This window comes from Vombatus ursinus, unplaced genomic scaffold (assembly GCF_900497805.2).
Source record: "Vombatus ursinus unplaced genomic scaffold, bare-nosed wombat genome assembly UNPS02010639.1, whole genome shotgun sequence".
NCBI lineage: Eukaryota > Metazoa > Chordata > Mammalia > Diprotodontia > Vombatidae > Vombatus > Vombatus ursinus.
The window spans coordinates 3,912,063-3,927,493 of NW_020950417.1; the positions used below are offsets into that span (position 1 = coordinate 3,912,063).

General features: G+C 37.3%; 1 pseudogene; it reads left to right on the forward strand.

Moving 5' to 3' along the window:
- The first annotated feature begins 14,390 nt into the window (after window positions 1-14,390).
- Window positions 14,391-14,884, forward strand: LOC114037858 (annotated as a pseudogene).
- Window positions 14,885-15,431: the final 547 nt, after the last annotated feature.

Sequence of the window (15,431 nt, forward strand, 5' to 3'; positions counted from 1 at the left end):
CAGGGCCAGAAGCCTTTACAAGTGAATTCTATCAAACATTTAAAGAATAATTAATTCCAATACTATATAGATTATTTGGGAAAATAGGCAAAGAAGGAGTCCTACCAAATTATTTTTATACCAGTGATGCAGGACTGGTTTAATATTAGGCAAACTATCAGCATAATTGATCATATGAACAACAAAACTAACAGAAACCACATGATTTTTCTAAGAAGGTTTTATTCTGATCGTGTTTCCACAGTACTTGAAATATTCCTTTCTGGCTGCTTGCAATATTTTCTCCTTGACCTAGGAACTCTGAAATTAGGCTATAATATTCCTGGGAGTTTTCTTTTTGGGGTCTTTTTCAGGAGGAGATCAGTGGATTCTTTCAATTTCTATTTTGCCCTCTGGTTCTAGAATATCAGGCCAGTTTTCCTTGATAATTTCTTAAAAGATCTTTTTTCAAATCATGGTTTTAATCATGGTTTTCAGGTAGTTCAATAATTTTTAAATTATCTCTCCTGGATATATTTTCTAGGTCAATTGTTTTTCCAATGAGATACTTCACATTGTCTTCTATTTTTTTCATTCTTTTGGTTGTGTTGTATAATTTCTTGATTTCTCATAGAGTCAATAGCTTCCATTTGCTCCATTCTAATTTTTAAAGAATTATTTTCTTTTTTTTATTTTTAATTTTGGAGGCAATGGGGGTTAAGTGACTTGCCCAGGGTCACACATCTAGCTAGTAAGTGTTTGAAGCCATATTTGAACTCAGGTCCTCTTGACTCCAGCACATGTGCTCTATCCACTGTGCCACCTAGCTGTCCCCAATATGGCTAATTTTGCTTTTGAAAGTATTCTTCTCCTCATTGGCTTTTTGGACCTCTTTTTCAATTTGCTGTTTTTTAAGGTGTTATTTTCTTCAGTATTTTTTGGGTCTCCTTTAGCAAAATGTTGACTTGTTTTTCATGATTTTCTTGCATCAATCTCATTTCTCTTCCCAGTTTTTCCTCTACTTTTCTTACTTGCTTTTCAAAATTCTTTTGGAGCTCTTCCATGGCCTAAGACTGATTCATATTTTTTTTGGAGGCTTTGGCTATAGGAGCTTTGATTTTGTTGTCTTCTTCTAAGTGTATGTTTTGATCTTCCTCTTCACCAAAGTAAGATTTTATTGTCTGAGTTTTTCCCCCATTTTTTTGATCATTTTCCCAGTCAATTGCTTGACTTTTTAACTCTTTTGTTAAAGTAGAGCTCTGCTTCCAGTGTGGAGGGTGTATCGTCCCAAGCTTCAGGGGTTTTGTGCAACTGTTTCAGAGATACTTCTAGGGAGCTCTAAGTTTTCAGTTCTTCCAAGGTGATATGATGTAAAGAGAGATGTTTACTCCTCTCCTGGCCTGTGCTCTGGTCTGTGAGTAACCATAAGCACTCCTTTCTGTCCTGGAACTATGAGGAGGGTTTCTTCTCTACTGCTGCCATAAGCTTTGCTATGCCAGTGCTCCTCCTCACCCCAGGACTGCCACCCAGATCCAGTTATGTGCAAAGCACCAGAATCCTGCCTCAGTGCCAGCAAAAGATCCCTATAATTTCCTTCTGATCAATTGTTTGATCCCTTCCTTTTTGTAGGCTGAGAACTTGAGAAGCAGCTGCTGCTTCTGCAGCTGCCAATGCTGGGGGGCTCTGCTAGGGCCAAGGGTGACCTGTGCTTCTTTCTCACCCACGTCCAATAGACCTTTCCTACTGACCTTCTAAGTTGTCTTTGGCATTTGCAGGTTGAAAAGTCTGGAAACTTCCACACCTGTCAGTGATTCAGTCCTGGTCTAAGCCTGTGTGGCCATTGATAGACTATGCTCATCTCTCAGCCTCAACACACTTTCCCATCAACCATCCAGGTTGTCTTGGGCTGGAAATTTATTTCACTTTTTCTTTTTGTGAGTTCTGCTTTTCTAGGATTTGTTTAGAGTAATTTTTACAGGTATTTGGAGGGGTTTTGGGGAGAGCTCAATTGAGTCCCTGCTTTTATTCTGTCATCTGGGCCCTGCCTTTCTAAATCTATTATTATGATGATGATGATGATGATGATGATGATGATGATGATGGTCTATCTTAGAAAAAGATGAGGCAAACAGTTGTCCTGAATGGGAAGGAAGAAGTAACTAAGGTGAAAAAATAAATTTATATCATATGGAAAGAATGAGACCATTAAATATGGAAAGGGATTCAAAAGTTTAATTGGTAGGAAAAAAGCCATCTGTAGGGTGACTCATTTCTGTTGTTTGCTAAGAAGGTCAGAAATCAGTATTGAATAAAAGTAGTAAGACCAGGAAAGAAACCAAAAGACTGGCCCCTAAGGCCTAATGGAAAATTGGAAACTATTATACTGATTCTATTTTAAATAGGTCACAGAATTAGGAGCATTAGCTGAAACACAAAATTTGTCAACAGAGCTATGATTTCTTGCAGCCTTAAGAGTGTATTTATATTAAATCCCATTGAGCACGTTTTTAAAAAAAAAGCAGAATTTTTTTTTTACCTTTTTCACTTGGGATTTTACAAAACTGAATTTACTTATTTTCCCCCTCACAGTTATATTTATGGTCAGTCAACAATTTTTGTTACATACATCATATACTCACTGCCTACTTCTTGTCAGGCATGATACATGTTTCATTGCATAGTAAAAGGATCAGTAAACTGTAGAACATGTGACCAATTTGACAAGTAGGTCAGCATTCAGTGACTGGCCTACAGACAAACAAAGGCTGTCATACACTTTCACTATCATTTATTTAAATTGCTGTCTAGGGTAACTCCATGTCTGAGAGCTGCTGTCTAGAAAGTGACACATGCAGACAGCTTCCCATTGCTCAAAAGCATAACAAGGGCTGAGGTCTCCACCTTTGTGTGTAGTGTTTTATGTAGACCTTTCTACATTATGTCCATTCTGAAGTATCTTGTGCTACATAGATTATTATTAGCAATACACTAATTTGCCACAATGTTGGGAAAGAAAGGGGAATGTAGGTACTATTTCATGTAAGGAGGTTATCTCCCTCACCTCTTGCAATTCTAGAGACACTGGAAATGATTGATGGCAATTTCAATGGAGATGATATGTAGGAATGTCAGCAAGTAGCCATGACTTTGGTGTATATGAGGAGAGAGGTGGGTTAAAGGCAAGCTGGGTGTTGAAAGTTCTAGAAGCTTTAAATCACTATTGATTAGAGAAATGCATCACGCCTATCAGATTGGCTAATATGACAGAAAAGAAAAATGATAAATGTTGGAGAAAATGTGGGAAAATTGGAACATTGATGAACTGTTGGTGGAGTTGTGAACTGATCCAACTATTCTGGAGAGTAGTTTGGAATTATACCCAAAGGGCAATCAAATTGTGTATATCCTTTGATCCAGCAATACTACTACTAGGCCTGTCTCCCAAAGAGATCATAAAAAAGGGAAAAGGACCCATATGTACAAAAATATTTATGGCAGCTCTTTTTGTGGTAGCAAAGAATTTGAAATTGAGGGGATGCCCATTAATTGGGGAAATGCTGAACAAGTTGTGGTATATGAATGTAATGGAATACTATCATTGTATAAGAAATGATGAGCAGGTCGATTTCAGAAAAACATAGAAAGACTTACATGAACTGATGCTGAGTGAAGTGAGCAGAACTAGAAGAACAGTGTGCACAGCAACAGCAACATTATGTGATGATAAACTATGAGACTTAGCTCTTAGCCATGCAATGATGCAAGACAATTCCAAAAGACTTCTGATAGAAAATACTAACCACAGACAGAGAAAGGACTATGGAGTCTGAATGCAGATCTCAGCCTACTTTTTCACCTTTTATTGTTGTTTTTTTTCTTTCTTATGGTTTTTCCCTTTTGTTCTGATTCTTTTTTTACTACATGACTAATGTGAAAATATATTTAATATGATTATACATGTATAACATATCAGATTACTTGCTGTCTTAATGAGGAGGGAGGGAAGGGAGGGAGAGAGGAAAATTTGGAACTCAAAATTTTACAAAAATGAATGTTGAAAACTATCTTTACATGTAATTGGAAAAAAATAAAACACTATTAAGGGGGGAAAGAAAGTTCTAGAACTTTGAAGGAGTCACAGAATATTGGAATTATCAAAAGCTTATCTAGTCTATTGTACACCTGAACACGATTCCCATCTATACTATGTCCAGCCTTTACTTAAAGACCTCCAATTATAAGGAACCTACCACTTCTCAAAGGAAAATAGTTCTTTCAACAAGTTCTATGAAAAATGTGCTGAGTGTGCATTTCTAGATGATAGCAAGAGGTGACTTTAAGAGAATGTGAAGGCAGGTCATACAATCATAATATAATCCCAGTGTTACTGGAACTAAAGTTGCATGAGTTGGAATAGATGGAATCTCTGGGTTTGTGATTGTGACAATGAGCACCAGTATTAGGGGTGAGAGAGTACAAGGTAGTAAACTTAGGCAACCAGGCCCAATATTTGTTTTCAGTTTAGAGAACAGGATTGTTGTCCATGGTGTGGCAGGGAAACAGTGATACACTAACAGATGCTTTGATCTAAAGCTCCTCCATGCTCAGTATTCTACCTTTTCAAACTCCTGAGAAGGCAAGTGCAGCTGAAACAAATATGAGCTGAGATCAGCTCTGACAAAGTCTATTTCCTTTATTGTCTTTTCTTAGTCAATTCAAAAACTTTGAATCACTCCAGAGTTGGGGAGGGGGTGGAGTAGAGGCTTGGAGCAACATGGAAGTTACAGCCATGCACAGGGTCAGACTGAAAGGAACTGGGAAAAAATTTGGTCTGCCATAGGTAGAGGGGCAGTGTAATCCTAAATTCTTACATCAGTTCCTTTCATAGCCAACCTTGCCAGAGAGCACCACCTCATGTTACAGTAGGATCATAGACTTAGGGCTGTAAGGCACCTTAGAGGCTATCTAATACAATCTCTTCATTTTACAAGAGAGGAAAAGAAGGTTCAGAGAAATTTATGATTTACTCAAGGTCATACAGGTAGTATATTGAAATGGCAGTATTTGAACCCAGGTCCTCTGACATCAAACCCATTGTTCCACACTGCCTTCCCAAATAATCCTATTCAATATGCTATTTACTTGAATTTTTTTTTCACTTTTTCATCTTCATGGTATATGAAAGTCTGTTCATAGTTACAGGTCTTGTGGACCCCCCATCTTGTGGACCTTCCCTTCCAATGCACATGATAAATGGCTGTATGGAGCCAGGACAATGGAAAAGCTATGAAGAAAGATATCTACATAGAGGGCACAGCAACGCTCTCAATTTATGTTCCTGAAACAGAGTACCAGAATAAAAATGTTAATGAAGAAATATCAGAAAACCTAATAATTGTGTTTTTGTTAGGCCTCCGAGGGAAAAAGTTAAAGAAAAATCAATTTTCTCATCCTTAGATTGGCTTTCCAGTCATCAAAAAGCATCCTAAAATTCATCTATCCCCATGACTAATATGCTATTTTGGGGATATCTGGGAATCACTATATATCAACTTTTAACACCTCAACGAAGTTCAACTGTTCTACCACCCACAATGAGCAAGAATGAAATTAAATATCTGATGAAAACATTATGTTTAAAAGTGGAATGTTTTGAAGCAATCTAAGCTTTCTGATCTTATCTTTTTTGTTTGTTTTGTTTAGTATTTTATTTTTCCTCAGTTACATGTAAAAAACAATTTTTAACATTCATTTTTAAAACTTAGAGTTTCAAATTTTCTTCCTTCCTCCCTGCCGCTACCCCTCATTGAGAAAGCAAGCAATTTGATAAAGGTTAAAAGTGTGTAGTTATGCAAAACACTTTCATAATAATCACATTGTGAAAGACTAACTATATTTCCCTCCATCTTATCCTGTCCCCTGTTTATTCTGTTTTCTCCTTTTACTCTGTCCCTCCTCAAAAGTGTTTGTTTCTGATTACTCCCTCCCCTGATCTGCTCTCCCTTCTATTACCCCCCTTCTCTATCCCCTTTCCCCTACTTTCATGTAAGATAAGATATATTTCTATACCCAATTGAGTGTGTATGGTATTCCCTCTCTAAGCCAATTCCGATGAGAGTAAGCTTCACTCATTCCCTCTTACCTTTCCCCATTTCCTCTCCACTGTAAAAGCTTTTTCTTGCCTTTTTATGAGATAATTTACCCCATTCTACCTCTCCCTTTCTCTTTTTCCTAGTACATTCTTCTCTCACCCCTTAATTTTATTTTTTAGATATCTTCATATTCAACTCACACCTATACCCTCTATCTATATGTACTCCTTCTAGCTGCCCTAATAAAGAGAAAGGTCTTATGAGTCACAAATATCATCTTTTCATGTAGGAATGTAAACAGTTTAACTTTAATAAGTCCCTTATGATTTCTCTTTCCTGTTCCCTTTTTATGGTTCTCTTGAGTACTGTATTTGAAAGTCAAATTTTCTATTTAGCTCTGGTCTTTTCTCAAGAATGCATAAAATTCCTCTGTCTCATTGAATATCAACTTTTTCCCCCCTTATGGATTATACTCAGTTTTGCTGGGTAGGTGATTCTTGGTTTTAATCCTAACTCCTTTGGCCTCCTGAATATCATATTCCAAGCCCTCTAATCCCTTAATGTAGAAGCTGCTAAATCTTATGCTATCCTGATTGTGTTTCTATGATACATGAATTATTTCTTCCCAGTTGCTTGCAATATTTTCTCCTTGACCTGAGAACTCTGGAATTTGACTAAAATATTTCTGGGAGTCTTCCTTTGGGGATCTCTTTCAGGATGATCAGTAGATTCTTTCAATTTCTATTTTACACTCTGTTTCTAGAATATCAGATAATTTGTTAATTATAACAAATAATTATTTCCTTGATAATTTCTTGAAAGATGATGTCTAGGCTATGTTTTTGATCATCATTTTCAGTTAGTCCAATAATTTTTAAATTATCTCTCCTGGATCTGTCTTCCAGGTCAGTTTTGTTTTCCAATGACATATTTCACATCGTCTTCTATTTTTTCATTCTTTTGGTTTTGTTTTATAATTCCTTGATTTCTCATAGAGTCATTAGCTTCCATTTGCTCCATTCTAATTTTTAAGGACGTATTTTCTTCAGTGAGCTTTTGAATCTCCTTTTCCATTTGGCTACTTCTGCTTTTTAAGGCATTCTTCTCCTCATTGGCTTTTTGGATCTCTTTTGCCATTTGGTCTAGTCTATTTTTAAGATGTTATTTTCTTCAGTATTTTTTAGGTCTCCTTTAGCAAGCTGTTGATTTGTTTTTCATGATTTTCTTGCATCACCCTCAGTTTTTCCTCTACTTCTCTTACTTGCTTCTCAAAATTCTTTTGGAGCTCTTCCATGGCCTGAGATCAATTCATATCTTTCTTGGAGGCTTTGGATGTAGGAGCTTTGACTTTGTTGTCTTCTTCTGGTTGTATATTTTGATCCATCACCAAAGTAAGTTTCTATAGTCTGAGTTTTTTTCCCATTGTTTGCTCATTTTCCCCAGCCAATTACTTGACTTTTTAACTCTTTGTTAAGGTGGGACTCAGCTTCCAGCATAGAGGATGTACTGTCCCAAGCTTCGGGGTTTTATGCAGCTGTGTTCAAAGATGCTTCTTGGGATCTGTAAGTTTTTAATTCTTCCAAAGTGGTATGATCTAAGGAGAAGTGTTTACTTCTCTCCTGACTTGTGCTCTGGTCTTGGAGTGACCATAAGCACTCTTTTATGCCCTGGAATTATGAGGAGGATTTTTTCTCTACTGCTGCCATAAGCTCTGCTATGCCAGTGTTACTCCTCACCCCAGGACTGCCACTTAGGACTGTGACCCACATCCAAGTATGACCAAAGCAATAGAGTCCTACCTCAGTAATAGCAAAGAGATTCTTGTAATCTCCTTCTGACCAGTTCTTTGATCCTCTTACTGTCTATGGGTAGAGAGCTCAAGAAGCAGCTACTGCCACTGCTGATTCTGTCACTCCCAAGGCTTGCTCCTGGTTTGCTGGACTGGGGCTGTGCTGGTGCGGTCTGGTCTGTGCTGGACTGTGTTCCTCTTTCAGCCTGGTGCAACAGACCTTTCCTTTTTACCTTCTAGGTTGTCTTGGGCTGGAAATTTGTTTCACTCTGTCTTTTTGTGGGCTCTATTGCTCTAAAATTTGTTTAGAGTAATTTTTTACAAGTATTTGGAAGGGTTTGGGGGAGGTCTCATGTGAGTTCTTGCCTTTACTCTGCCATTTTGGCTCTGCCCCTTGATCTTATCTTTCACCATACCTGTGGCCATGATGAGTTATGAAATTTTCCTTTCAGCAGTCCTGGCATAGCATTTTTAAAAGTTTGCATTTGAAAAATTCTTTCAAGCAAAAGATTCAGATATGATTGAAAGCAGGAGTTGTGGGTTCTCACATATGCACCTAATAAAATGCATTTTTATCATGTCATTTGGAGAATTCATTAAATACTGTATTTTGGAGAAAATAACTCCTCCTACCCATTGGCTAAATTTTGTTACTGATGAGAACAATACTCTTGACACCCAAATTTTAAAACCGATGATTATTTACATTATTGACAAACAGGATGTTTGAAAGACTCCTAGAAAATATATAGAAGTGACTTGGCTAACACCCCAAGATCTCCCACAAATATCTTACTCTTTATGTGGTCTGAAACCTCAACATCAGAGCTGCCCACTATAGCCAGAGGACTAGAAGCTAACCAGTCTCCCTAGGCAATGAGGGGGAAATCTGAGAGTATGGTGAAAGAAGAGTGGGTAACAAGAATTCCATATAGTACTGTAAAAGCAAGAAAATGATAATTCTATTTATGTTTGACTGATCCATGATTTCATTGGTGTAATTATTTAATAATCAACTAATCAATCAGCAAGCATTTATGGAGCACCCTCTATGTTCCAGAACTTGTGCTCATGCTGGTGACAGAAAGTCAAAGCTGTAATAGTTTTTGCCTTCAAGGAGTTTACATACAAATGAAGGAGAAAACACATACATCATATACATATATTATGTGTACATGCATTTATATATGTGTGTATATATGTAATATGTATCTATTATATATGCACACACATATATATTATATAGTGAATAGAGGGCAGTTTGGGGATGGAGGGAGAGCACTGGAAATCTGAAGTATCAGAAAAGGATTCATGTAGAAGGTACTTGAACTGTGTTTTGAATAAGATGGGGTTTTCCAAGAGCAGACAGAGAAGGAAAGAATTCTAGACTTGGACAACCAATGCAAAAGTCATGAGCATGCATTATCACATGCAAGGAACAGAAAGTGGGACAGTATGATTGGATTATTGAGTTCATGGAGGATGGCAATCTGTAAGAGTATGAGAAAGGTAGAGAGAGGAGTCTTAAATAACAGGAAAAAAAGTTTAATTTCAGAGGTAATAGGGGGCCACTTATACTTAGTGTGTGTCTGTGGAAGGTGGGGTTGACATGATCAGAGTTGAACATAGTTGGAGGATGAAAGCAGGCACAGTAGAGGGACAAAAATGAGAGGATATTTCAATAGTTGATTTAAGATCCCATAAGGTCCTGAATTAGGATGGCAACTATGTGAATGGATACAGGAAAGGATGAGAGAGATGTTACAGAGATAAGTAACAACAACAACAACCATCACCACAACAACAGTATCTGGCAATTGATTGAAAATGTGGAGTGAGTTAGAGTGAGTTTAGAATGATATCATGATTAAAAATCTTGGTAACTAAAAGTATGATGAGCCCTCCATAGTAATAGGAAGTTTGAGAAAGAGATGACATGGATAAGGAGACTGGGAAGGATTGATCAGACAGGTAGAAAGGGATGAAGAAAAAAGCTACAAAACCACAGAGAAGGGAGGGTTAAGATGACTGATACATTGCAGTGAAGGCCTGGTTAAGATTAAACACCACACATGTATAGTGGGCTTGGTCAGCAGGGTTTTAATATTTCTGTCAACTTCATTCATGAGATGAGAATAGGCATTCAGCAGGAGAATAGGCATAGAGAAAGCAGCTGATGGGGTTTGGCAAAGTGTATACCTTGATTAGATAAAGAAACAATAATAATAAATAGTACTTTACATATATTATCTCATATAATCTTCATAGTAACCCTATGAGGTAAATATTATCACTATCCCCATTTTAACATATAAGGAAAGTGAGGTTAGGAGAGGTTATGTGACTTGCCCAGTGCCACATAGCTAGTTACAGTCTAAGAAAGGATATCAATTTAGGTCTCTCTTGACTCTAAATCCAGTCTCCTATCCACTGTACCACCTAGCTGCCTAAATATGCAAAAGATTCAAGGGTTAAGAATAGTGTAGAGTTGAATTGTTTTACTAAATGGTTGAGTTTGGGAAGGGAGGAAAGTTTAGTCAGAGCAGTGGAGATGGCCAGGAACAGGGTCCTCCTAGAGCCAACTCTAAGATTAAGAGAACTCATTGTTAAATTTTCAGTGTAAGCACCTATACTTCCTAAATCAGCCATCATTGCAAATCAGGTCTTAATTTATTATGTTTTGTCTTAATTTGAGAAAGTGTTGATAATGTAAATTCAACTTAAAAGCATGTTTGTATATGTTTTTATTTCCCTTGAGAGAGCCCAATTAAAATATTTACCAGCACACTCTTGTTTTGCTCTAAAAAATTTTGCTTCAACTCAGCAGCAACACAGTAAAAGGCTCCGGGAATGAAGTCATCAACAAATTGAAGACCTGGTAACTGTAGGTTAACAACAACAACAACACCAACAGCAAGAACCACAAGCACAATCACCACCACCATCACAATAGCAATGACAGCAACAAGAAGCACTTATATAATAGCACTTTAAGGTTACCAAAGTGCTTTATATCCATTATCTCATCTGCTTCATTACATTCCTGACCTGGGTAAGTACTGAGGGGTGAACAGATTACATGTCATGTAGTTTATAAAGAGTAGGTTTAGGAGGAATAAAACTGAATTGGAATGATTACTGTATTACAGACTTCTTGATGATGGATGCTGATAGACAATAGCAAGGATAAGTGTGTAGCAATCTTTGTGTGTAACTGAGGCAGAATGAAGAAATGGGTCATAACAACTAGATAGATTGGAAAAATTGGGGACTTAAGAGTATTTGAGGTAACATCAATATGTATATGGAAGTCCCCTACTATCAGGGCAGGAGTTCTAAACATAGTTGTTTTGTCACCTCACCCCTGAAGACTTCCCTGATTGGAGGGAGCTAGAAATAATCCCTCCCTTCCAAACCCATTCCTGACTTCTACGTATTTATTACATTTTAATATAACAATTTGTACACATGTCTTATACCCCTATAAGATTACAAACTCTTTGAGGGCAGATATAGCATAACTTCTCATCTTTATCCCTGACAACTACTGGAAGAACTGAACTATATCAATTTTGCTTTAAATGCTAAAACATCAAGAGCAAAGTCAGTAAACTTCATATAGCAGATGTTTAATTGAATATTATAGACATTGAGGCAGCTAGGAAACATAGTAGATGGAGCACTGGGGACAGAATATCTAAATTCAGATTTTATCTTAGACACATTTCATATGCTTGTTTAGTCTGAACCATTGATCTACTTTTTAAAAAAAATTATTATCAAATAGTTTTGATAATTAATGCTTTATTTTTTAATGTGGAATCTGACATTACTATTCTCCCTTGATTCTTATTACTTTTTCATTACTTCCTTTTGAATTCTAATCTTTTTGTTCTTCCAAATGAATTTTGTAATTGTTTTGCCTGACTCAATAAGGCACCTTTTGGGTAATTTGATTGGTATAGCATGAAATCTGTATATCAATGTAGGCACTATAGTCACATTTACAATATTGGTACATCCCAACCACAGGCAAAGGATATCCTAATTTTTGTTATTATTTCTTTATAGAAAACTTGAAATTTTATTTACATAAGAATTGAATGTTACTTATTTTATTGACTCATGAGTTTTATTCATGTTGTAGTTAATTTTGAATTAGCTTTCTTTTCTATTTTTCTCAAACTTGATATTACAATATAGAATTACTGTGTATAGATATATTTTGTGTATGATGCTTCACTGAATCCCTCAAAGTGCTATTACAATTTCTCATTACTATTGTATTCACAAAGTCTACATCCTTGGTGCTATACTTGAAACAATATCTGTATCATGGTCTGAGTTCATCCTTACCCAACACAGGCCCCAAATCTCTTGAGATTACAATCAATGCTTCTCCTTAGGGTCCCTACATCCTAAAGCCTGGAAGTAATACTGCTTCTCAGTACCCCTGCTCCCTCTTGACTTGAAAGTACTCCTCTCTGTCCTTGAACTGTTACCCAGCAGTGGGTATAGGCAATGAAGTTACCAAGTAGCTTTCAGTTCTGTATCTAGTGCTAGCACAGAGATACCTTCTAATCTCTTTCTGATCCATTGCCAGATTCCCTTACCACCTCTAGTTTGAGAGCTCCCAAAGTTGCTGCTACTTCTGTCACCATCACCTAGCCCCACCACTGTTGTTTCATTCATGGGGACTCTGGGCTTCCACCTTTGTCACAGATCTCTCCTTCACATCTCCTAAGTTGTCTTTGATTGGAAGAATGTCTTACCGTAATTATTTTTCTGTTTGTTTGTTTGTTTTGCTTTGCTACTCCAGATTTTGATTTGAGGTGTTATTTTAAAGTTGTTTGGAGGGGAATGGTGGAAAAGTTCCACTAAGTGCTCATTCTACTCCACAAGCTTAGCTCTGCTCCCACATTCTCAAGTTTAATGCCCTTCTAGTTTCACTGTTCATTTCTTCCTCCTTTTTTCTCTAAAGCAAAGTGAAAGATAGAAATAATTTTCATGTCTGAAGCTACTTATGTCCTTTAGAGGGTCATATCTCAACTCTCTTTCCATGATTAAACACTACTTTCTCTCCTTTTCCTGCTGAAGATTGTGGTTGTTGTTTTCTTCTTGTTTTTATGAGAAAGGAAAGATGGGGCAAAAAAGGAAATTACAATTTTGGTTGTGTTGTGGGTATTTTAAACATTTATATAGCATCTACTATGGGCCTCACAATAACCGTGTGGTGTAGGTGTTATTATTCCCATTTTACAGCTGAGGCAAACATAGCTTAAGGGATTTGCCTAGGGTCACACAGCTAGTAAGCAAATGAGGCCAGATTTGAACTCAGACCTTCTTTACTCTAGGCCAGTTGCTCTTATTCATTGCCTTACATAACTAGCACATATTACACACAACTTGATTGAAAATGTAGGAGGTAAGTTCAGCAAAAGACAGTGGGAAGCAGGAGAGGTCAGGTTTGCATACTCAAGGCTTGACCAGGAAGCTAAAATTCTGAGGAAAACAAAACAAAACAGAACAAAATGTTAGGTCCTTTATTGTCTCCTTCCCTAATTCCATCATAAAACATTTCTGTTCCAAGAAAATGTCAATCCTGCTCAAGACGTTCCATTTTACAAGTACCTATTCCTGGTACCTGAATACTATTGAGTAACCTGTTCTCTTTCCCATTTTACCCTCTAAGAACAGAGTTCAAAAAAAGTATTTGCATTCTACTTTGTTAACATAGCCTATATTCTCCACACCTACCACCTACCATATATTTATGTCTATATCTATATCTACATCTGTATCTATGTCTATATCTATATATATATATATATTTGTGTTTGTTTTTGTTCAGTGATATCTGACTCTTCATGACCACATTTGGGGTTTTCTTGGCCAAGATACTTGAGTGGTTTGTCATTTCCTTCTCCAGTTCATTTTATAGATGAGGAACTAAGGCAAACAGGGTTAAGTGACTTGCCCAGGGTCACATAGCTTGTAAGTGTTTGAGGTCAGATCTGAATTAGGGAAGAGGACTCTTCCTGACTTCAGGCCCAGAACTCTATCTGTTGCACCACCTAGCTTTCCTGATAAATATCTTTAGACTGGTTGATTCTCCAGTAACAGGCAGAGAAAATGTATTTGAAAGAGAGTGAGGTGGCACTAGGTTCTGCCTCCTCCCTACTCCTCCTATTCCTACCCTTCTCTTATTCTTCTTTCTCTTGTATCTCTTCCATTTTTTTCTTAAGAGATCCTTCCTCTTTTCACCCCTAGAAATTACATGAGGTCATGAGTGTATTCCCATTACTCACCTGTGGGGAAGTTTCTCCTTTCCCTACTCCAGCCTGCAGCTTTCCAAGGAGTTATAAATGCTGGCAAAGAATTTGAGGATAATGTGAAGATTGAGGTAGCTGCCCATAACTCTCCTCAGTGCTGCTTCTGCAGCTATGATCCAGCAGTAGATGACAATAGAGTTCAAATCCCTGCAATAGAAATCAATGGATTACTCTGATGTATATAGCCAACCTTTACAAATGGGAAGCAACTACACACCCTCCCAAGGTCACTATTTCAAACTTCATATTAAATTTCCTATTGACTAATCATATTCACCACCTACCTTCATATTCCTGTTTAAAATGTGGCAGCCCAACATTTCTGAGAATGGAAACATGGTCATTTTGATTTTTCATCTTCCTTTAGATGACTCAAATAGTGGAAAATTGTTTCTGGAGAGATGACATATGACTCAAAATATGAAGACTCTCTTATTGAGTGTAACTTTGATGTTTAATGAGCCTAATACTTTCTTTCCTGCCAATGTGAATGCTTCAATTATGTCCAGGAAATGGAAAGAAGATTTTAAACATAAAGGTAAAGGATTTGCTAAAATCATTAGGAAACAGATTTTGGCTATCATGAGCAAAACAGAGAGTGCAAGTAATATAATACTGGCCATCAAGTTCCCTCCAATGAAAACAGTTTAGATTTATTTTATGATTTTAATTGTGATGATATTGATGAGTGAGATAAGGAAGACTTGGTTATTATAGTAGAAAAGGGAGCCTGACAATAAGGAAACTGAAGGGAGCTGTCAGAGATTAGTCCCTTGTGAGAAGGGCTGAAGCCAAGAGCCCTAAGGTAGAATCCTTGCCTCAGTGGATAAGGCAAAAGTAGATCTTCTGAGCTAAACAAGGACACTTAGGGGATCTGGAGTAGGTCTGGGAGCTCATGAGAAATTGAGTGAGAGGAGACATAAGGAAAGCAGGGGAGAGACTTCCACTGCTGGGAGCCAAGATGGAGGAGTAAAAAGGAAGTCACTCTCACCCTCCCTTATCAACCTCTGAAAGCCCAGAAAATTTCACCCCAGGAAAAACCCTGGAGGGGGTGCAGAGCCAAGATGGTGGAGAGAAAGCATTGACTTGCTTGCGCTCTCCCCCAAACCCCTCGAAATACCTATAAAAATGGCTCTAAACAAATTCCAAAGCAGCAGAACCCACAAAAAGAGAGAGTGAAACAAATTTACAGCCAAAGACAGCCTGGATGGTTGATCGTAAAGGTATATCGCACTGGGC